The 23883-nt window shown below is 38.7% G+C and overlaps 1 long non-coding RNA gene across 1 annotated transcript; it reads left to right on the plus strand.

The window, feature by feature from the left end:
• The first annotated feature begins 1055 nt into the window (after positions 1-1055).
• Positions 1056-11668, plus strand: LOC129764497 (uncharacterized). The gene is made up of 3 exons (XR_008741163.1): positions 1056-1065; positions 11258-11439; positions 11503-11668. It is a non-coding gene; the product is annotated as an uncharacterized LOC129764497 (long non-coding RNA).
• Positions 11669-23883: the final 12215 nt, after the last annotated feature.

The raw sequence follows: 23883 nt of genomic DNA on the forward strand, positions 1-23883 counted from the left end.
ATTTGGTTTGGGGGCACTTTTTACCCCCTTACCCGGCCAGGCCCTTTATAATAGAATTTAAGTCTGTTAATCTGATAGAGATAGAGGCTAGATGTCGACTCTGTACCTTCGTCATCGTGAAAAATTATCTCTGGTTGCGTCTTTTAGTGGAATTGCAGCATCTCCTAAGTTTATATTCGGCATTCAGTATCTATTGTATATGTAATTCATAACAGTCTGAATTTTTTAGTCCGTAAAAATACCATCGCTAACTGGCAACGCAAATGGAACGAAGGTGAATTGGGCCGGTGGCTTCACTCGATTATCCCTAAGGTTAGCCTCAAACCATGGTTCAAAAGTCTGGACTTGAGTCGGGACTTTATTCGTTTATTGTCTATTCATCAACAGGCTGTGAAGGCCCCAATGATGTTACTTATATCTAAACATGAATGTTACACTACATAAGTTCGTCACATAATAAAACTAACATCGAAACTAAAAACCTATGGTAAATTAAACTAGTTCAGAAAAAAAAGAGCTAAACCTCCGGCGAAGAAGCGTTCGGGATAAATGGAAGTCGTACAACATGGTCACTCTGTTGAATAATCTTTGCAAACCACTAAATCCACCAAACATGCTGTAGTTCGTACGTTGTACGGGCAATCTTAGCATCGCATTATTCCGGAGAGCTCGAGGTCGGACGTTGATATTGATGTTCTCCAAGAGAACGGGACAGTCGATGCGTCCTTGCAAAACATCAGCTATGAACAGAGCACTGGCTGTATCTCTACGGACCGATAAAAGTTCCAGGTTAATCAACTGATAACGACTCTCGTAACTCGGTAATCGGAAGGGGTCCGTCCACGGCAATCTGCGGAGTGCATATCTCACGAACCTTCGTTGAACAGACTCAACTCTTTCGACGCCATTGTTGTAGTGAGGAGTCCAAACTGCAGAACCATACTCTAAAACAGAGCGAGATAGAGAGCAGTAGAGAGATTTGAGGCAGTAGATGTCAGTGAAATTTTTGGCAATTCTGAAGATGAATCCTAGAGTTCTGGTCGCTTTATTGACAATGAACGAGATGTGCGGTTTGAACGAGAGTTGCGTGTCCAATATTACCCCTAGGTCTTTGACTTCACTAACGCGCTCGATTTCTGAGTCACGCAAGACATACGTATACAATATGTTCTTTCTCGTGCGCGAGAACGAGATGACGGAGCATTTAGCGGGGTTTACATCCATGCGGTTGAGCATACACCAATCGGCGAAAGCATCCAACTGTCTCTGAAGGAAGTGACAATCTTCAATTGAGCAGACCCGAAGGTAAATTTTCAGATCATCTGCGTATGACAGTCGTGGTCCTTCAATCACCAAATTTACGTCGTTAAAATAGATCAAAAAAATCAGCGGACCCAGATGACTACCTTGTGGTATGCCAGAAGTAGCAGCAAAGAGAGGAGAGAGGATTGACAGTCGCCAATAACGACGGCTAGTCGGCGGCCAGTGAGGTATGATTGGAACCATTGCAGAAGGTTGCCGTTAATCCCAAGCCTGTCGAGTTTGGCAACAGCTATACGGTGGTTCAATTTATCAAAGGCCGCAGTCAAATTTGTATAAATGGCGTCCGTTTGAGCGTATTGTAACATAGAATTGGTAATGTAGGAGGTGAGACACAGTAAATTTGTGGTGGTGGAGCGACCCGTCGTGAATCCGTGCTGGTCAGTGCTAATGTACGGCTTGCTGAGAGCGTTGAGCGGTTCCATAATAACGAGTTCAAACAATTTAGCCAAAGCGCAAAGCGAAGTAATGCCACGATAATTATTGACGTCCCGTCTATTTCCTTTCTTATGGACTGGGAACATATGCGATAGTTTCCAACAGGTCGGAAAAACGCCAGTAGACACGGAAAGCTGGAATATTTGGAGCAGCGGGGTCAACAAGTCATTCATGTGCGTTTTGAGAAAATTCTTTATTCGCACCTTCTCCCGACTCATGTCCAATCACTGTTCGTTAGACGCGCTACTCTTTCGTTTCAATCTGGCCGGCAGCAATATCTGCGTTTGTGGCCAAGGTTACCACGACATCGAACACGTTGTTTGGTCGTGTGAGGTGTATCTTGTTGCCAGATCGAATTTAGAGAACTCCCTTCGGGCTAGAGGAAGGCAGCCCAATGTGCCAGTGAGAGATGTGTTGGCTCGGTCCTTGATTACATGTCCCAAATATATGTTTTCCTTAAATCTATCGATGTTCGTGTGTGATTATCCTTATATCCTTATACCCTCCATTTCTTCCTTTGTGAGTAATTGGTCCGCTTGCTATAAATAGGAGAATGAAATGTAAATTTACAATAGATGTACGAATAGATTTAAGAATTGAGTGTGTGTGATTATCAACATTGTAATAATTTCCTTATACCCCATCCTTTTCCTGAGAAAAATATGTCACCCTTCTAATCTCGAGTCCACCGCGAGTAATCGGTTTCCCACATTACTAATCATAGATTTAAGAAAATTGTTCATATATATAGTTTTAAAAATATATTTAAGATTTCGGCTCCTTTAAACTTATGTAACTGAGCCTGTAAAAATAAACGAATTTATAAAAAAAAAGAAACAGTCTTAATTTGTATTTAATTCTAAGTTCAATTCGCTTTTTGTCCATTCTTTGCTTTTTATCTATTGAGAAAATACACGCTATACATGGTATTTATGTTTCAGGTGCAATCGTGTGATAACCTGCAAAATTGAACTGAGCTGAAGAGCTGTTCCAAATGTTCCGCTCATTTATATGAGCAACGACAGATTTCTTAAAAGGGCGTATTCGTAATCTTTGATCTATCTTTCATAAAATCGTAACTCAAAATCCATATGCCTGATCTTTGACAAAGTTGTTAAAAATAACATTTTAAATACACTGTTAAAAAATCTTACATTTTAAATACACACTCAAAAATCCTTTTAATATTAACCCTCTACAGCCCAATCCCGCCTTTAGACGGGCTTCACGGATTTTCTTTTCAAATTATTCAGAAATTATTTTCAATGTCCACCTCCACTAGAACGTCTTTAGAATATTTTCATTTATCACACATACACATTGGTTTTATGCTGGCAGCTTTCTGCTAGGAGTTGAAAGTCGGAAATTCGAGATAAAAGTGGAATGGGTTTTTTGAGACAAACAAAAAATTTGGGTCTTAGAGAGTTAAAAACTTTTATACCTCAAAATAACCCCCACCCCACCTTCGAGATTTTTTGTATATTTTAATTAGAAATCCCTGCCAATTTAACAAAGTCTGACGTATAGTGGTGCCGTGGTACTCTCATCAAAATGAAGAATTTTTCTTTTTGATTTTTGAAATAACAGAAAAAATGGAATCTACACGCGATTTTACAGGAAAAACGAAAACGTTTTATCCTACGACTAACCGTTTTCGAGATATAACCAATTTGATACAGTTAAAATCATGTTCGTGAAATATTAGAAAATGTATACTGCTGCTAGACATTTCGACTAAACGCATGCAATCGTGAGATATAAACAACTACATAGAAATGAATTGGTGTGGTTACATTGCTTCCCTCTTGCTTCGTTCGAATTCGCAGCCTCTATTCGCGACATAAAAGGTACGGTGTCGCCGTCTAGCGGATTTTATGGATGTATGAGGAAAGAGTAAACAAACCGTGTGTTTTTCAACTGGAATTTGAGTGCCATTTTTTTCTCGTATTCTTCTGTAGTTTATAAGAAAACGAATACATAGTAATAGAGTGGAACTTAGTAAAGCAGTTTTCACTTCAAGAACTAAGTGTACTCTCTTTTAGATAAGCATTTTTAAAGGCAGTTATAAATTTTCAAAATTTGAATGAAAATTATTTTTAAATGCCATTCGCATGCTTAGATCACATAGTTCTGACCCTTATATGGTAATTACTAAGAGAGTCCTAAGAGTTGTATATTTTCATCAGAACGTATGCAAAATGAACCTGAAAAGTTGCACGAATTACCCAGACAATATGGAAATTGATTACTTCAGTGATCAGGATATGAGCATAACGCTAAACCCAACAGTCGCACAGTTTGTATTGTTCCTGATTGTAGACAGAGATATCAGCCAGGAATATCCTTTCATAATTTTCCATCGAAAACGGATAGAACCCGGTACACGGAACGTATTCAACGGCTTAGGATTAAGAAGTATGGGAGTATGCAGTCTCCATTTCAGCGCCTTTATACCACCAAGTAAGTAAATTATCATACAAGTTCAACAGGTTGAGCCACAATTTTTTTTCTAGGAACCAAACGTTTGACTAATCGGTTGATGCTTCGGCCAACAGCAGTTCCTCATCTGAATCTATCTCAGGCTCTAATCAGTGATAACAAGAAAAAACTGATGAAGGATCGCGATGAACGCGCTGCGAATCTAACGCTCAAGCGTCAACATCAACCGACGATGGAACTTTCTGACCTTCCCCATGATGGCGGAGTTGTCGATTTTGCTGAGAATCCATTGTGGAAACCGGGATTCAAGTGGATACGACCGATTTGGATAATCTCAAAGTAAAACGAACTTCTACGATCTCCTTTGAAAATGATGACGATCTTTTGGCATGGACAGGCTTGAAAACAAGGGCAATGCTGGAGTCCATTGTGAAAGCAGTGACTCTCTTGAAGCAATATCGTAGCAGGCATCAATCGTCAGTGAAATTGAAAGAGGAAGTATTGATAGTTTTCATCAAACTGAAAACTAATCTATCCTTTCGGTGTATATCTGTGATATTCCGGTTACATTGGATTGCACCGAAATCCCAATCATGAAACCTAAATGCCTTCATTGTAGAATCAACTCGTACTCTAGCTACAAAACTCGTGAAACTGCAAAGTATTTGGTTGCTGTAACACCCGGAGGAAGCATTTCTTTCATTAGTGCCGGATATAGAAGGAAAACTTCTGACAAACAAATTGTCGTAGAAGAGAAGATTCTGGATAAATTCGAGCCTGGTCAAGCAGTTATGACAGATAAAAGTTCCATAATTGGGGACGAATGCAAGGAAAAAAAAACATCAAGTTGGTTAGACCACCGTTCTTGAATGCTCCTCAGAAACAGTTTAGCAAAATGGATGCAACTCTGATCGTTTCAATAGCAGTTGAAAATAAACGTTGGAATAAACATCTTTAAGATTGTTTAACATATCTAGTACATAATCCTTATCATAATCAATAGTTATTATATAAGTTTCATCTTCGATTTCAGAATAAATCACCAGATCTGCCGCTGTATTGAAGTATAAACATACTTGACCTCACTTGAGCAAAATACTGGTGATCTTTTCTGTTATTTTAGCATGCATTCTTCCCAGCAAGAGAGCACTTAATTTCAATTATTTTGCGTTCCTGTATAATAATTGCGTCTGGAAAGCATCCGATCCAAGGTACTTGTGGAGGTACAACCAGTCCACATCGAGTGACAGTTTTCCCAACCATGTTTTCATAAGCACTTAGTGCCCTAACTTCACATTCTCGTCCATGCTCTTAAGCTTAAGAACGTACACAAACATTCCTCTAGAGGTCCGGTGTAATATTTATAACACAAATCGACATCCATATCAAGAACGATCTCTAAATGTGTTTTCAATTCTGCTGCGTCATTGTCTTCATATGATATAAGGGAGTATAGAGAGTCCGAGGAAAGTTTCCGTTTAATAGATTCCTGCGTCAAGAAATAGTCGACATTTTCCGCATTTATTCTAGACTCGCTAGACTCCTTCGTTGCACTATTTATAGAAAACACGTGAATCTTTCACATAGAATACTCGTTTGATGTAGAGAATTTGATTTTCATTCATAATTTTGTTCCTGAAAATTTGTTTATTTTCACTGCCGCGGAGATAGCGCTATTTTATGAAGCAAAAAAAAAGATGTTTCTACCGTTACCAATTCATCTATTTTAACCTGATTAGGTTTGCACAAAATTATCCTTTCGTTTGATACATACCATTATGAAACATAAGTTTGTTACTCGTGTAAATTTGCTCGGTAAAATCCACCATTTTTTGCTTTGTGTTTTGTTTATCTTTGCTTCATATAAACTGGCTGTCAAACTCAGCTTCGAAGTCCCGAATCGAACAAAATTCTTTGTTTCTCTTCGTCAGTTATCGTACAATGACATTTTCGTGTGTACTCCGAGCCAATGTCACCTCTGCCTAAGGTTCCGACTTCGTATAGAAATTTCACTAACATTATTTTGTTTATATCTCGAGAACGGTTAGTCCTAGGATAAAACGGTATGTATAGTTTTTCATGTACAATCGCATGTGAATTCCATTTTTTATGTTACTTTTCTTAAATGGTTACGATTCCACAAGCCATTGAAATTTGAAAAAAATGTAAAAAATCATATCTCCATTTTGGTGAAAGTACCACGGTTTTGATTTGCTAAATGGTTCATTCATTTTCCAACAGCTTTGTCAAACATCATATTTTAATTAGAAATATGGATTTTGAGTTACGATTTTTTGAAAGAACGATAAATGCTTTCGAAAACGCCCTTTTAAAAAATGTGTTGTAATCAAAATTGATCATTTGATAATGAAAATTGTGATTTTGGGTAGCTTCCATCATTTGTACCAAATTTAAACAAAATCTAAGAGGATCGCGTCAAAATTTGCTGTTTTTGCATGGAATTGCTCCTTAGATAAATTGATGCCTGACGGTAGCTACGGTTGTTTTTGCGATGGTATGGGTGTATTTATATTGTGCTGCTTTACTTGCTCCTATTAGACGGCGAAACTTCACAATTATTCAAAAGTTTGTTTAGAAAATATTTAATTTTCTTTTTTTAGGATGGATGCGTAGAAATATTTCATATCAATTGATGCAAATATCTTCGCGATCTATCAAGAAATGGTCGAGTTTCAAGGGTTCGAGATGTTGCATTATTTCTTACATGCTCAGGAATTAGACTTCTATATTTACTCTCCATATCTTCCGGTTAGACCAAGTCCTGCGACAAATATCATAATGGGTACGAGAGCGGATGAATTCTCGGTGAATTGTTATTTATAACGATAGAGCTTTTTTAGGGGTTTCTTAGTTCACTTATCACAGCAATACGCCGCCAACCTGACAGCACTGCTACAATTGCCAGCTCTGCTTTTTGCCTCCATTCGAATTCGCTGTGGTCCCAATTATCCGCTCGGAAGATACCATCTGGACGATCATCGGATCATGAAATGATGTGTTCTGTCCGATCTTTCATTCCCAGATTCTCTCCAGTCTACCCGGGCCGTGTTCTGTCAGCCGGTGAGATAAATTCGTGCAACATAATCAACGTTTCGGAGGGGCCTCAAACAGCACTTCGCGATTGCATACATGCAACGATTCTTCTGGCTGGCCCGAAAGCTGTGGCAATACCTTTTGGCACGAATGAAATTATTGCGATGTCATTTGCCTCTGCATACACGTGAGATAGATTCTTTTTCTGCCCCCAAGGAGGGCTCACCATCAGGAACAGTCTTACAATCGTCCCTCTTCAAAGTGGAATTATACATGTTTCGCTGGCAGAGAACCTCATCCCAATCCACTTCAGAGTGAATTAATTCAGTTTTTGTTTCTGCTCCAGTTCATCAATCGAACGGAAAAGAAGACGAAGCCAAAGCGCATAATACTGTTTATAACATGTGAAAATGCATTCAGCTGTCCGATCGAAACATATTTATTTTCATCTCTTGCATGGTCCTTTGAAGTCCGGATTGTTATTATTAGCCGGGTTGATTGTTTTTGCTCACATCGAGTAATTGTTTTTATTGCCTCGACAGTCATTGTTCCCCGGCATGATTTGTTCACTTCGAATGTCGAAACATGTTGTGTTTAAGGGCTAAAATTATTTCCAGAGATTTATTGGATTGGGTCGCTCCTTCATATAAATTTTATCTCGTCTTGGAATGAACTTAGTGGATCGCATCCTGGCAACCCTGTCAATGGTGCTTTCGCTTTTTGTTGACTCTTCCGCTTATCCCATCAGAGGAGAAGTTTGTCCGTAGAATCGCAGCCACACATCCCGTTTACAGAAGAACTTTCCGCGGCGAAGAGCGGTGGAAGCGAAATCGTTTTAAACTGTTGATTAAAAAACACATCAGATTTGCGCTTTCAGCCGAGGACTTCTGTTCCCATCAGATCAAAAGATGTAGGTATATGTTTTTATCGCATCCAATGTTCCACCGATTCTCCTCGGCTCAATCTGGAGCGTTCGCGTGAATTGGGAAGGCACTGATTGAAGTTAATCTGCCGATATGAGCGGAGGGGAAAAACCGAATGACTTCACTTGCAATAAATAACAGAAATACACATTATCTCGGTGGCGAAAATTAAAGCGCAGTGACCACTAATGCACCGATGCACTGTTTTCCCTCGCCTTTTAATACAAACACCGTATATAGGTTTTTTTCGGAAAGTCGAAGACGATCTCAACCCGCTTTTGTCACACACTGTTTTACGGATGGAAGTTTTCATAAAACCAAACAATGTATCCCTCCCTTTCATCTCTCCGCACTGACAATTCCTTACAATTCATTCGATCATTATTTTTAGCACCTAGAAAAACACCAACGCCAACACACCTGAAGCACCCTGCTATTGTTGATGTTATGATTGGGTGTTGCAATCCATTTCCGTTTCGCTGTTCCATTGTTCGCTAATTTTTCGGACCCTGGCAAAATCAGCAAGGGATCGATTTTGGGTCGTTTCTCCTGTTTTGCGACACATTGCCGGAATCTTTTGTTTGGGCTTACGACTGCGACTGAATATGTCACCGTTGTTACGCAGGTAGTTTCCGAGCCCGTGGGAAAGTGTTTGCTCCCACATATGTGACTTGTGGGTTGATCAGGAAGGCGAAAAATAAATTGCTTCGATTTTTTTGTTGACTAGAATATTTTTTTTTGAATTGATCTCACATTATCGTAGTTGACGTTGTGAGTGAAGTAGATTGAAAATGTGTCACATCTTTTGCGAAAAAATGACGCAAAATTCTGAAACCAATTCATGCTAGCTGGCGGATATGTTTATGTTGAATTGGTAAGAGGACATATCCTCAAACAGCATTCCGAAGCGAAACACCGGAGAATTACAGTATTACTTTTTTAATTATTATTTTTTAATGTTAACATGTTTTCAGTCTTTGTTAAATATTCCTATGCGACAAGACTACATCTATGCGACTAGAAACCATTTTTTAAGTTTTTTTGTAACATTATTTGAATCAGTACGGTAATTAAAAAATTAAGAATTTTTGTTTTTTTTTTCGTCGGTTAACTTTGAAAAGTCATAACACAAAAAAGAAAACGCGAGTTTAGATATGTTATTAAAAAAACCTCAGCTTTGAAGAAAAAAAAATACATAAAACAATAGCGCCCTTTGTGTAAACAGTAAAAAAAAATACAATCATTCAAAAAATCTTACGAAAATTACGAAATTACGAAACAAAATCTGATTTTTTGCAAGTGTTATATTTTTACAAGAAAGACTAGTTAATTGGCTTTAATTTGATATGTCTATCATTTGAATCAGACCAACAGTTCAAAAGGTATGCAAAGTCATTTCTGAAAAAAAGGGGAAAAAGCTGATTTTTCGGACCACCCTAAAATGAAAATGGACATCCTAACGAAAAAATAAAAAAAACTACGGATCTAATATTTTGCGATAAAGAACAAAATTACTGCTTTCACACGAAAGTCTGGAAACCACTATATCAGTATGACATGGAAATATATGTATATTTGCACCAAAAACTCAACATTCCTCCTCCTCGTAACATATAGTTTCACCATAATGATGTATTTGGAAAAGTTGTTGTAAATTATAAGCAAATTCATAAAATTTCATGAACAGGTACAACACGACAAACATATTAAAAGAGCCTATCTATATACAGTAACCGGTCCTGGTTTGACTGGTCTGCTTTTTAACTGGGTGAACTTTAACTGGTCCTTGGAACAGTTAATAAGCAGAGTTTAGTAAACAATCGACGCCAAATTAAATGGAAGATTTGCTATCCGAATGTAATTTGAAATGTTATGAAAATTGATATTATTTTCGCATGACAAAAACATTGATTAAATTACAGAAAAATTATTTTCTTCAAATTATATTTCATACCTGTTGTCGCAATCAATGCGAAGCATCCATTGGAAACCTTTTGTTTATCCAATTTCATGATAAACAATTCAAACAATTCATCAAACAATCAAACAATCAAACAATTCATTGAAATTTCCCTCGATTTTATTTGACGTTTTACATGCCGGACCAGTTAAAGCGCGAATGCCGATAACTGGTCTTCCCTTTTCGCCCAGTTAGCGAATGTTTACTGTATATAAAAATGGGTTTCTGTCTGTCTGTCTGATTCTTATGGACTCGGAAACTACTGAACCGATCGACATGAAAATTGGTATGTAGGGGTTTTTGGGGCCGGGGAAGATTTTCATGATAGTTTGAGACCCCTCCCTCCTCTCTAAGGAGAGGCTGCCATACAAATGAAACACAAATTGAAACACAAATTTCTGCATTACTCGAGATTAATCAAACAAACGAAACCAAATTTGGCATGCGAAGGTTTTAGGGGACACAAAACGTTACTATGGCGAATAGACACTCCTCCCGTCTCTCTGAGGGGGGAGGCGGGCTGCCATACAAATGAAGTATACATTTCCGCATAATTCATGAACTGATCAAGCAAACGGAACTAAATTTGGCATGTGGAGGTTTTATTGGGAAGAAACATATCTAAGGTGGTTCAACACTCCTCCCCCCTCTCTGAGGGGGTCTTCCAAAATGGAACCCAAATTTCCGGATAACTCGAAAACTAATCAAGCAAACGAAACCAAATTTGGCATGTGGAGGTTTAAGACATTTCTCCCCCTCGCTCTTAGGCCATCTACACACTAGGCAACCTAAGTTGGAAAGCAACTTAACGAATCTGTCAAAAAAGTTGAGAACATGTGTAATCAAATGGGAGCATACACACTAGGCAACTGGCAACTTTGGTCGGACCAACTTTTTAGATTCAACTCAGCATGTCGAGTCGCGCGCGATTTGTGTCGGCAACCTTTTCGTTCAATTGCTGTTGACATTTCAATTTCTGCGTTCATTGAATTTCAATATCTGTCAGTGGTTATGCAAAACAGTGTTTACAATATTGGCGCATCTGTTTCTATGAACGAACGAGATGTAAGTATTTTGCTACTTTGGTTTAGTTTATATATAATATATATTCGTTTGACGTTAGGAAATGCCATCAATATGCAGGTTCGCTTGATATACCGTCCGGGAAGAGTGCTGAATTGGTCAAGGATGCGTATAATATTGGAGATTGAGCAAGAAGCACAGAATCCGCTGGATGTGTTTTTTCCAAGTTAACAGCAATTGTTGCTGTCTGTTGTTATCAGCGAGCCGAAATAAGTATGTTAGGTAAATATGTCACCTTTAGCTTGATGCCATCGGTTATAATAATGATTCAACAAATACCAACAGATAGCCTAAGATTGGATAATTCTGGTCAGATTTCCCGGGAAACCGTTATCATCCCTGATTCTCGATTGTACCATGTGCGAAGGTGCGGTCTGCGAATATGTGACCCCTGGGAGAATTTTTCATATTTAGCGTTAGTGTATACATAAATCATTCTTTAGAAGAATTGTTGAAAATTTTTCTGTTTTATTTATATAATTCTTTTCGGCTGTATTCTTATTTCAATGATTTTTTTATGTTTGTAAACATTGTTTGCTGGTTTGTGGTATTACTCCAACGAAAAATAAATATATACATCCATTTTTTAGAAATATTTAGAATTTAGAAAAAAAGCAGAACCCAAAAGAAATTCTGAAATCTATTGTACACACGAAGGAATATTAACACAACGGTACATTTTTTAAATAAAAATGGTATTATTGTTTGATATATGAGATGAAACACCTTCGAAAAAAGTACATCCAGGAATGCCAGATAAGCAGATTTTTTTTCTGCTATAGTGTAAATTGTATTTCAAATGTGCCCTTTTGATTCTATTGCAGTTTTAAGAAGCCGCGTATGCATTCAATTTGATTCGATGATTTGTGAAATTAAGTTTTTATTTATTTTTTCTTTGCCTGGTGTCAAGAAAAATCCCAAGTAAAGTAGTTTTTTTCAAACCAATTTTTCATAATTTGCTCTCCGTATGATTTATTTGGCAGTTAAATAAATGGCATCTCTGCCAGCGATTAGGCAGTTTATGATGACGGATAAAAACTTAACGAATTCATCGCGTTCGAGTTGTCTCAATGTGCAGAGCTGAGCTGGCGATGCGATTGACATCGCCAACATAGATCGGGTTGCTGTTGCCTAATGTGTAGACGGCCTTAGGGTGGGCTGTCATACAAATGAAAAACAAATTTTTGCATAACTCGAAAACTAATCAAGCAAATGGAGCCAAATTTAGAATTTGAAGATTTAAGGGGGCACGAAACGTTTCTATGGTGAGTAGACACTCCTCCCCCCTCTCTAAGGGGAGAAGAGGGAAGGGGTTATGTCTGAAAATAATCTGATATTATAATGATGAGTTTTGGTAGAAGTACTAGGAATTTTTTAGTAAAAGGTAAATTCAACGGGGTCGATTAGAAGATCAATCAATGAACAGTTCTGCGATTGGACTCATGAAATTGCGCTTAGTAAGAAAACATGAATGTTTGAAGGTATTGATAACGAGAACAAAATTTTGGCGAGACGAAGTTTGCCGGGTCAGCTAGTATTAGAAAAAAAAGTTTGAAAAACGAACCTTCAACAAAATCAATATCCCTGTAGAAGGTGAACAGAATGTTTGTTATTTGGTGAATTATTCCAAGGAAATGTGCGAATTGGTTAGAAGTGGAAGAACTTTTATACGTATTGTACATTGAAGAGTGGTTTAAAAAAAAACAAATCAAATCATTTCGCCCCAATTATAACACTGATACGTACAACAACAGTTGTCGAATCCATACTGATCGAGAACATAGCATTAGATTTCCTAGCAGTCGTCGATCCCAGGTAATAATGGGCACGGTTGTGTATTCTATTCCCAATATCGTAAACAATCGCACCAAAGACATAAATTAACGACAAGAGTGAAAAGGATTTTCGAGCATGACAGTCCGAAATAGTGCCCTGGCTGCTTCATGAGAGGGTGGGAAATGTTTCACAATTTTTGTTTTTTTTTGTTCGTCCAACGGCTTGAACTCTTGACAATGCTTTTAATTACAGCAACTAACGATTTGTTTTGTTTTGTTTCCAGTCATAATCAACCTCGATACGAATTTTAAACACGATTCATTATAATAGAAAAAGAAGGAACCGGTATGCAGCGAAAGGACACGGATATCGTTTCCACTCCCGGTTTCCAATCGAACATGATTAGCGATAAACACAGCAACTGTTATCGCCCATCGTTTGCTCGCTGCCGGTATTATTATCGTTTCGCTTTAATTCACTGTCACCGATGATATGTTCACCAATATGTTTGCCATCGAATCAGTCAACCCCCGTGCCCAAAACACAAAAAAAATGTATTTATCTAGCGTTATTATCGTTCGTCACCGCGCGGTTTATTTTTCCCATCGGTTCACCTCTATCAGTCGGTTCGATTATCATAATATCGTCTCACTTACCTGAAATTCTGCTGCTGGAAGGAAGGAACAGAAAATAATAATAATAAAGAAACACAACAACAACCACAATCCTGGTTCCGCCGGGGGTGGGTTCGATCGAAATAAACGCTAATTCGACTTACCTATTCTCGAAGCCATTTCCTGCACGATCTGAAAGAAGCAGAAGCAAACACGTTACGTTAAAACTCTAATAAAAATTGATTTTACTAGCCCACCCCGACATACACACACAAACATACAAACTATGCTATCGGAGTGCCTTCTTCGCTGGAAAAGCTATGAAAGCTCATGAAAGGTGAAGCGGTAATCGATAACATTGTTCCAAAAGTTATACACACAAGCTATTAGTCGCAACAGCGAATAACAAGTCATTAGCATCCGGCTCACTTTTTGGGCCAACAGTTATTGGGACCATTATTTGGGTAATAAATGGTTTTTTAAACAGCTTGTTTGAGGTGAATGATGGACCTTCAGCTCACATATTGGTAATTTGGCGATCACGAGGTAAAATTCGTGCCGATTATTGATCTCGCCGTTCAATTCTCACACCGTGAGTTTCGTGGCACGCATCCTTGTCCTCCGTCGCACGCACATGAGCCATGCGTGTTCCAGCTGTGTTCCTTTTCGCTCGAAGTCGAACAAAAATACGCAACCCCTCGTTCTCAATTCCCCCACATGTCAGCCACAACTGTCAGCCAGTCACTCAGCTGTTGGTGCGCGAGATAAACGATTCCACCGACGAGAAAAGGTTGGTGAGTTCAAGCATGGCAGCAATTTTCGCGTTGTCGGCTTTCGAGTTGTTTCAGGTCACGAAAACGATCGACAAATGCCACGACCGCACATTTCAACTCACACAGGGAGGGGGCAATTTGCTGCTGAAACATGCAGATTGTGTCCGTCAGGCCGCCCCCAATGGGACGTAAGTGTGAAGAAGGAAGGTGAAGGAATATTTCTCCTACATGTAAAATAACACACACATGTTCCGGTCAGTGCACTGGATTTCTCTCTTATCGGTCAATTTATCTGGACGCCAAGCGGAAACTCCGAATGTGTGCCAAGTGTGAAGGAAATAGTAAGGGTAAAAGGCGGTGTACTTTGCCTTGGCTTATGCCGGTGGTTCAGTATTCTTGGGATATAATTTTTTGGACTAATTTAGTTATTTTCCTCATTTTTCGTGTTATCATTTTCACAATGAACACCGAAATTGATTTTTATTAAAATTTGTGCCGAGGAACTTGAGTCGACCACGAATGTTCGGTTTCGTATCCCATTCACACTAGAAGTGTTTAAAATCGTTATAAACTACTAGTTAACAGATCGGCTCATTTAAATCTCTATGACTGAACCTGTAAAACAAACGAGTTATTAAAAAAAATTGCCGAGGATAAATAAATAGCGATAAATGCTGATAGTGTAAAGGTCGGACTCGATTATATACAATTTGAAAAAAAAAATATTTTTTTAATTTTTTAAATATGATTTATTTCAAGAAAAAATGTTACCTTCCAACGTTGAGATGAATTTAAGTGGCTTTTATATGTACAGTGGGGTAAAAATCGTGATTTTTGAGAATTTTGGTTGAATTTTCACCAGGAATTGTTTATATCGATATTGCAGCGAAATTAAGATATATAGAAGTTGGATGTCAAAGAACAAATTTTATAGCGATTAGAAAGCTTCAGTTTAATTGATACAAACAATCAATTTCACTATGAACTTTTAGGATTAAATTAATAATAACACATCAAAAATTACTAACTTTGAAGTTTTTCACTTTTAAAATGTTATTTAAATACACTAATTTAGATGTTTCACAACGATATCCAGTACTAAATTTTCTCATCTTTCAAATAAAAGCAACAGAATCGCCTGTAGCTGTAGCGTAATTTTTAATGTAGAGCTAGTTTGAGGCAACAGAGTCCGAAACAAAAAAAAGTTATATAACTCTGTCATTGTTCAAATTCGAACATATGCGTAGAAGATTTTTTTTCATCAAATATTGTCCTCTATCACCTCCTGAATGAGTTCGGATGTTTTATATGAGGAAGGTATTTTATGACTTTAAGGGGATGAATCAAAAATCAAATTCTTCTTTCATATTCAGAAAACAAAAAATATATGCATAAAAACCGATTGAAAGAAAAAAAAATTGACTCGATTATATACAGTGAAAATAAATCCGAAACTGTATATAATCGAGTCCGTGCTGTATTATGATATTTTATAAGTTTGAATTTTCTTACATCTTTTTGTTTTTCAAAATTTTAGGTGCTAAAATTGGATATACTTCTCTGAGTTATCGTTTGGTAATCGTTTAGTAACATAGAAATCCAGTGTCAATTTTTTTATGTTTTCATGAGTTCGATAAATCAGTTCAATTTTTCTTCTTCGAAGAGAGTTAAATAGTTGGAACCTATGTTTATTGATTAATAGTGACTGTGGCAGTCAAAAAGAGGTTTGACCGGTTATTTGAACGATTTCCACGTACGTTTGGGTAATTTTCGCTACATGAAATTTATGTTTTTATGATGCAAAATGCTTCTTCTCATTCTATTCTGTTCTCGTCTGTTTTCTAGGGCTCGGTTCAAACGTGTTGCTCTAGATACTGATTGCCTTAGATCAGGGTTTCTCAAAGTGGTCGATATCGACCCCCAGGTGTCGTTTCCAAGGGGTCGACAGAAACGAAAATTGATTTTGGGGGTCGACGGGGGCTGAATGTCGACCCCTATAAAATAACACAAGTTCTTTCCAAAATATATTTTATTAAGGCACATATGGCGTTAGCCAGACGGGGCCGGGAGTTCAATGTTTTGACAATTTATGTCTTACGGCTATGTTAGTAATATGTAACCGATTACTCGCGGTTGGCTTGAGGTTAGTATTACAAAGATTCTCATAATTGGGATGTTGCAGTCTCCAGTACTATGTATGTGTGGCCGACACGGGATACTTCCTATTGGGGTGCAACTGATCATTAATCAGCGACGCCCCCCGAGTCTGTACCTCATATCAATCGTGGTGCATCTCTCTTGACTCGAGGAATCCAGGGTAGAATGGTCACTGGGCGGTACAATCTTCAGCTCGTGTAGATTTGTCATGAGCGGTACAACCTTCGGCTCTTGTTGAATGATCAGTGGACTGCACAACCTTCGATCTGTGTATCTGTAAAGAGTATGTGTATGTATTGCCGCGACTAATTAAAAGTTTATAGATCGGATAGGAGGGATATGAAACAGGGACACAACGAAGGAAACATCTTTGAACGTTGACATCGGCGTTTCTGAGGAACAAGTATAGATGAAGCAGAAGATCAGGAACACGGCTACCTAAGATATCCCGGACGGAAATATCCGATTGTCTGCCTAGTGCCCTCAATGCTATGGAAAGCTGAGAGCGGGCAGCATGGAACCGGATACACGACCATACAATATGCTCGATGTCGTGGTAGCCCAATGCGACAGAGATGCGCGTTTAGGTTGTAGTGATTGGACATAAGTCGAGATATCACGCGAATGAAATCACGACCTACATTCAACCCATTGAACCATGCAATCGTCGTGACCTTAGGGATAATCGTGTGTAACCAGCGTAGATGATCTGGGATTCCATGGATTTTTTGTCGCATGGACAGATCAAAAATGACAGAGGAATTGCAAAAGTATGGGAAGCAAACTTGATTGGAGATGCCCGTTGAAGGGTGCACTTCATGGGTAAGGTACTCATGGTATAAAGACATAAAAGTTGACTGAGGAGTCAGTTGAAGTAGATTTTCGAAGTTATCAATCACCAATCGATTCATGATCTTGCAACGGATGAGAAATCTGTAGGATAATTCTGTGAACCGAAGAGTGAGCGGGGATACTCCTGCCAAAACTTCGAGACTCATCGTATGTGTCGAATGCAAACACCTCATGGCTATACGCAGGCAACGATATTGTATCCTCTCCAGTTTGAGAATATGAATCATGGCAGCTGATCGGCCATATGTTAACACTGATCATATCGTTGTTTTGTACAACTGAATGAGGTCTCCTGGATGGGCACCCCACCATGTTCCGGTTATTGTTTGGAGAAAATTGATTCTTTGCTGGCATTTCTGTTTCAAATACGCAGTGTGTCTCCCCCAGGTACATTTAGAGTCAAAATATACTCCAAGGTATTTGAAAAATATCGAGTGCTTGATCGTTTTGCCGGATAGGTGAAGCTGGAATTGGGCGGGTTCGTGCTTCCTAGAAAAAACGACCATTTCGGTTTTATCCGTAGAGAATTCGATACCCAGCTTGAGAGCCCACGTGAACAGATTGTTCAGGGTATCTTGCAAGGATTTTTGCAGAACGGCGGGATTAGTACCCGTGATGGAAATAACTCCATCGTCTGCAAGTTGTCTCAGCGTACAATCTCTAGTTAGACAATCATCCATATCATTGACGTAAAAATTATACAAGAGGGGGCTTAGGCAGGAGCCTTGTGGTAGGCCCATAAAACTGTATCGAGAAGATTTCAAGCGGCCATGATTGAAAAACATGTGCTTTTCTGACAGTAAATTGTACAGGAAATTATTCAGAATTGGTGAAAGTCCACAATTATGAAGCTTCTCTGAGAGAATTTCCATGGAAACTGAATCAAATGCCCCTTTGATATCGAGGAAAATGGAAGCCATTTGTTCTTTGCGAGCAAATGCGATTTGGATTTCAGAAGATAGCATCGCGAGACAATCATTTGTCCCTTTACCTCGGCGGAAGCCAAACTGCGTATTTGACAGCAAATTGTTCGTTTCGACCTACTTGTCCAAACGAGGTAGAATCATTTTCTCTAACAATTTACGAATACAGGATAACATTGCAATCGGCCTATACGAGTTGTGATCGCAAGCCAGCTTGTTGGGTTTTCGTATGGCTATCACTCTCACTTGCCTCCAGTCATGTGGGACAATATTCAGCTCCAGAAACTTGTTGAACAAGTTCAGCAAACGCTGTTTCGCCAAGTCGGGAAGATTCTTCAACAAGTTGAATTTAATCTTGTCCGACCCCGGAGTTGAATTGTTACATGAGAGGAGGGCAATTGAGAATTCTACCATCGAAAAATTCTCATAATCGCATTGGAGCGGAATATCGCGTACGACGCTTTGTGCAGGAACAGAATCGGGACAAACCTTCCTTGCAAATTTGAAAATCCAACGGTCAGAGTATTCCTCACTTTCATTGGTATGGTTCCAGCCACGCATTCTCCTAGCCGTATTCCAAAGAGTACTCATAGCGGTCTCCCTTGACAAACCATTGACGAATTTCCGCCAATATCCACGCTTTTTTGCTTTAATCAGACCTTTTAGTTTGGCTTCTAGAGCTTGGTACTTTCGAAACCATTCCACTAATCCAGTTTTCCGGAATTTTTTGAAAGCGGATGATTTTTCAAGGTAGACCTTGAAAAATCATCCGCTTCACCACCAAAGTGACGACGTCGGAAAGTGGTAGCAGGAACACGTTTCTTTTGAGCTTGAGGTGCGCTTGCGTAAATCAAACTCGATATAAAGTTATACTCTTCGAGTGGAGGAAGTTCATGCATTGAAACAAGTGCCTCAGATATTATTTCTGCAAATTTTCTCCAGTCAATATTTTTGTGAGGTCATACGCAATATCGACTGACTCTTCTTCTTCTTGAATGGCGTTAACGTTCCCTTGTGGAACTTTTGCCGTCTCAACGTATGCATTAACTAGCGTCATTTATTAACACTTGGTTGAGATTTCTTAAGCCAAATAACACGCCTTGAATGTATTCCGAGGGGCAAGCTCTTGAATACGCGTGACCACAGTGCAAGTCGAAGGAAATTTCTTTGACGAAAAATCCCCCGGCCGGAACGGGAATCGAACCCGAACACCCGGCATGACAATGTGAGACGCTAACCACTCGGCCACGGGTGCACTGATATCGACTGACTCACGAGAACCTGATTCATTGGCGATCGATAAAATCACCGTGATCACTACTGTGGGGATCTTGGATTACCTTCCACATGCAATCCAGGGATAACGAAGAAGAGCATAGAGATATGTCTAGCATGCTTGCCCGTGCAGGAGGGTTGGCTATCGTAGTTGCTTCCCCAGTATTCAAAATTGTCATTTTGAAGTTGTCGCACAGATCATAAATCAAAGTGGCACGGTTGTCATCGTAGAGTGACCCCCATGCTGTTCCATGGGAGTTGAAATCACCTAAGATTAGCCGCGGCTCCGGCAATGCCTCGATGATATCAACAAACTGATGGCGGCCCACCCAAGTTCTGGGAGTAATATATATCGAGGCAATGCAGAGGTATTTGTCATTGATTTGTGTCTGGCAAGCGACAACTTCAATGCCTGTCATCGATGGGAGAGTGACTCTATATAAGGAGTGACATTTTTTAACCCCTTATAATACGCCACCAAACGAGTCATTTCGATCGAGGCGAATAATGTTGAAATCGTGTAAAATCAGCTTGTCGTCTGAAGAAAGCCATGTTTCACAAAGGGAAAATACATCACAGTTAGAATTGTGAATTAAAAATTTAAATTGATCTAGTTTAGGGATGAAGCTTCTGCAATTCCACTGTATGACAGTGGTCAAATCCTTGACCTCTTGCACTGAATCAGGCATCGAGGGAAATGAACACTGCTAAAAAGGCACATTTTTCTTTCAAGAATGTTCTCACTACTGGAAGCAAACATAATACTATGCTTTTAAGAGAGTCATTAATTTTCAAAACATTCAAAATGTTGTCCAATAGGTCAGAAAGCGCAAACAAGCCAGGTTGTGACTGTTGCTTTGACCGCGAAAAAGGAACAGACGTATTGGGTGTTGTTCCGGAAAGTGCTGAGGACCCCTTGTTAGTAGAAGAACCATGTAAACCACGAGGTACTTGCTTCGGTCTATTTTCAGCACGTTCGGTTTGAAGTTTCAATCCAACTTGGGAAAATTTCGAACTTCTTACTGGGGAGTGATGGAAAAGTAGTGATTTTCCTTTTCCTGATGGCACCCTGCGATGTACCAGAACTTCCCGCATTGGGAGCGTCAGCGACAGGCTCGTCGTTCTGCAGGAGAGAGTAAGGATTGTCCTGCGTCGTTGGCACGGAATTCTTAAGCATTTCTGCATAAGTCCGTTTTGAAAATTCCTTCAAGGAACGCTTGATTTTTTTCCCTCGTTATATGTACGCCGGGCATTGAGATAGATCATGGGGAGCCCCTTGCCCAATTTTGTTATATCTAAGTTACCCTGTATCTGTATTTTTAGCAAAAAATCTGTTCAAAAAACTAACGGAAAAATGGAAGGAAACGTTTATTTTCATTTTGAATTTATTATTTTTATTTTTGGTCACTTAAGTCGTATCAATACAACAAAATGAATAATAAAAAAAGTTTTCTCATTATAAATTGTATGATGTTTATGGTTTTGTTGAACTTTGCTTCTCTTCAATTTTCCGTCAATTTCCGATTGATCGAGAAAATAAAAAAGAACAAGATGAAAAATTCGGCAAGTTAAAAAATCGTGAGCAGGTTCATGCAAGATAATGTGTCCTTCAGACATGTTTAACATTTCTCTGTATTTCTAACATATACGCGATATAACACGAAGCAAGTCATCATCAAATTCATGTACAAACATGCTCCTAATATTTTACTGTATAACAAGCCTGCCCTTAGGTTGCAAGTTCATATGCGTTCTGTAATACGTTGGAGCTTGAATGATAATGTACTCAACTTCTTATTTGATTCAATAGATTACAAGGTATTAGCCATTCTCTCAGTATTCAAATAATCTTTATCATGCGATTGCTCAGAGAAAGATTTGCAACATTTTTCAATCGAAGTTGGTAAAAGAATTTCGGTAAAACTTAGACTGATTATTAGAACGAAACCATCTACGAGTATAATGCGCAACTGATGCTTCACATCAATTGTCACACCTGCTAGGTAACGATCGAACACGCAAAGACAAATAACTGTAACGTGGAGGGGGAGTGCTATAATTTCTTTTTCTCATCCGCTTGTGTATCGTCTTATGGTTGTTCACAACAGAATGCGTATTTGATTCCATTTCACGGTTCGGTGACGGTTCGCAAGTGTGAACCCGGGGCTGGAAGCCTGTCTAAACCAACATCAGATCCCCGAGGCCGCATGGGGCTATATGGGTTTTGTGCACTTTGAAGGTTCCGTATTCCCTTACACGGTGGAAAATAGTAATATAGCAAAACATTCCACCGGCCCAGATTGTGTCTTTGTCATGTTACGGTTGATTAGGTTATTTGCTCACTTGAATCACATTTACGGGGTATGTGTTGTCTGGTTGGAAGGCCGGGAACGGTTGAAGAAGTACACCGTAGACATCCATCTATTCATTCCGTTCTGGTTCAAGGTGTCGAACAGAGAGAGAAGAAAACAACACAAGACTCACAATGTTACACTTGCTAGGCATTCTGGGCCCCCTATCTTTACCGTCCTCTTATTTTCTTCATCATCACATGCTTTGGTCGTGAAAATGTCAAACTAAGACCTTACATTACCATCCGATGGAATAATGTTGAATTTCCAAACATTTCTGACGTTTAATCTGAATACTACGTTTGAGCTACTGCTCCTCATTCAGGAGCATGAAAATATCGTTGAAGTCAGAGCTTTCAATTTCCCACACATTTGGGCAGACAACGACTCTGTTCATGACGATAAATGTTTGTTAGTATTATTTATTGTGTGAAATTTTGTTCGTGGAGTATAAGAATTGAAATGTTCAATAAGACAAAAAATGGGTGGTATCTATGATATAACCGCAAGGTTGACGTGGGACTACCTTAGCTTTGCAATTATTTGTTTGTATTGATTTAATTTTTGATTGAATAAAACAATTTCCGAATTCAATTCAATATATTTGCTTTGTGAGTAAAAAGGTGAGGTAAATTCATGCATTTGAATAGATTATGTTCTTCGTTACAAGTAAATTTAATGACAGTCCTTTTACGTTTGGTATGATGACATCTAGGTTTTGAAGTCTGTGTTGGACAAACACATTTCAGTCGGAACAAAAATGCCCCCGATTTGCATGTATTTGCAATTCCGAGTTCTCCGGATACCTTTGTTTAGAGGTCTGTAACAGGTAAACACATTTCAGCCGGAATATAAATGCCCCCGACTTGCATGTATTTGCGATGCCAATTTCCCCACGCTCATTGGATTTAAAGTCTGTGTTAGAGAAACACATTTCAGTCGGAAGAAAAATACACCCGACCTACATGAATTTGTAATGCCAATTTACCCAGACACCTTGGTTCTTGCATGTATTTGCAATGCCAATTTCCGCACGATCCATGGATTTGAAGTCTGTGTTAGGGAAACACAGCTCAGTTGGAGCAAAAATATCCCCTACTTGCATGTATATTTGCTATGCGGATTTCCACATTATACATTATACATACATTGAATTTTAAGTCTGTGTTCGGGAAACCGTAAATCGGGCCAATCAAAACTAGGCAGTTAGGGCGTTTAGATAACGCTTGACATTTCACAGTTTTTCAATTGTTTATCTAATGAAAAATAACATTTTATTAATTGCGATAGAAGCGTAGAAATATTCCCTATCAGTTGATGCAAATATCATTCCGATCCAGTAAGAAATGTTCGAGCTATAAGCATTCGGAATCTTTCATTTTTTCCTGCATGTTCTATGTTTAGGTTTTCATTTCACCCCCCATATACTCCGGTTAGACGTAGTTCCACGTCAAAAATACATGTTTAGAAAATCTGCATTTTTAGGACGATTTCATTTAGAAATACTCTGAAAGAAGATAAATATTTCAAAGAGCCTAAGATTGAATTAGTTGTTTGTTACAATCCATATTTGAATAGTATCAGTGTAAGACAATCAGTTTTGAACGATGATTAAGGTCGCTTCATAAATATATTGGATTCAATTGATTTCGGAAATTGTTTCTTTCAAACAAAAATTTAACCAATACAAACAAATGATTGCTAAGCTATGGTAGTCCCACGTCAACCGTGGGGTTATATCATAGATATAACCCACCCATTTTTTTGATTCGAATGAAAGTTTGTATTCCGTTTGGGTTGGAGGAAATATGAGTTTTCCGCATCAATTGGGTGTAACTTTTGAATAGGGCGTATCGGCTTTAGTAAGAGAAAGTTTTGATAATTTATATCTCAAAAACTTTGAGTCGTACCGAAATAGTGTCTTAAAAAGAGTTATAGAGTATCG

Source organism: Toxorhynchites rutilus, chromosome 2, assembly GCF_029784135.1.
Source record: "Toxorhynchites rutilus septentrionalis strain SRP chromosome 2, ASM2978413v1, whole genome shotgun sequence".
Classification (NCBI taxonomy): domain Eukaryota; kingdom Metazoa; phylum Arthropoda; class Insecta; order Diptera; family Culicidae; genus Toxorhynchites; species Toxorhynchites rutilus.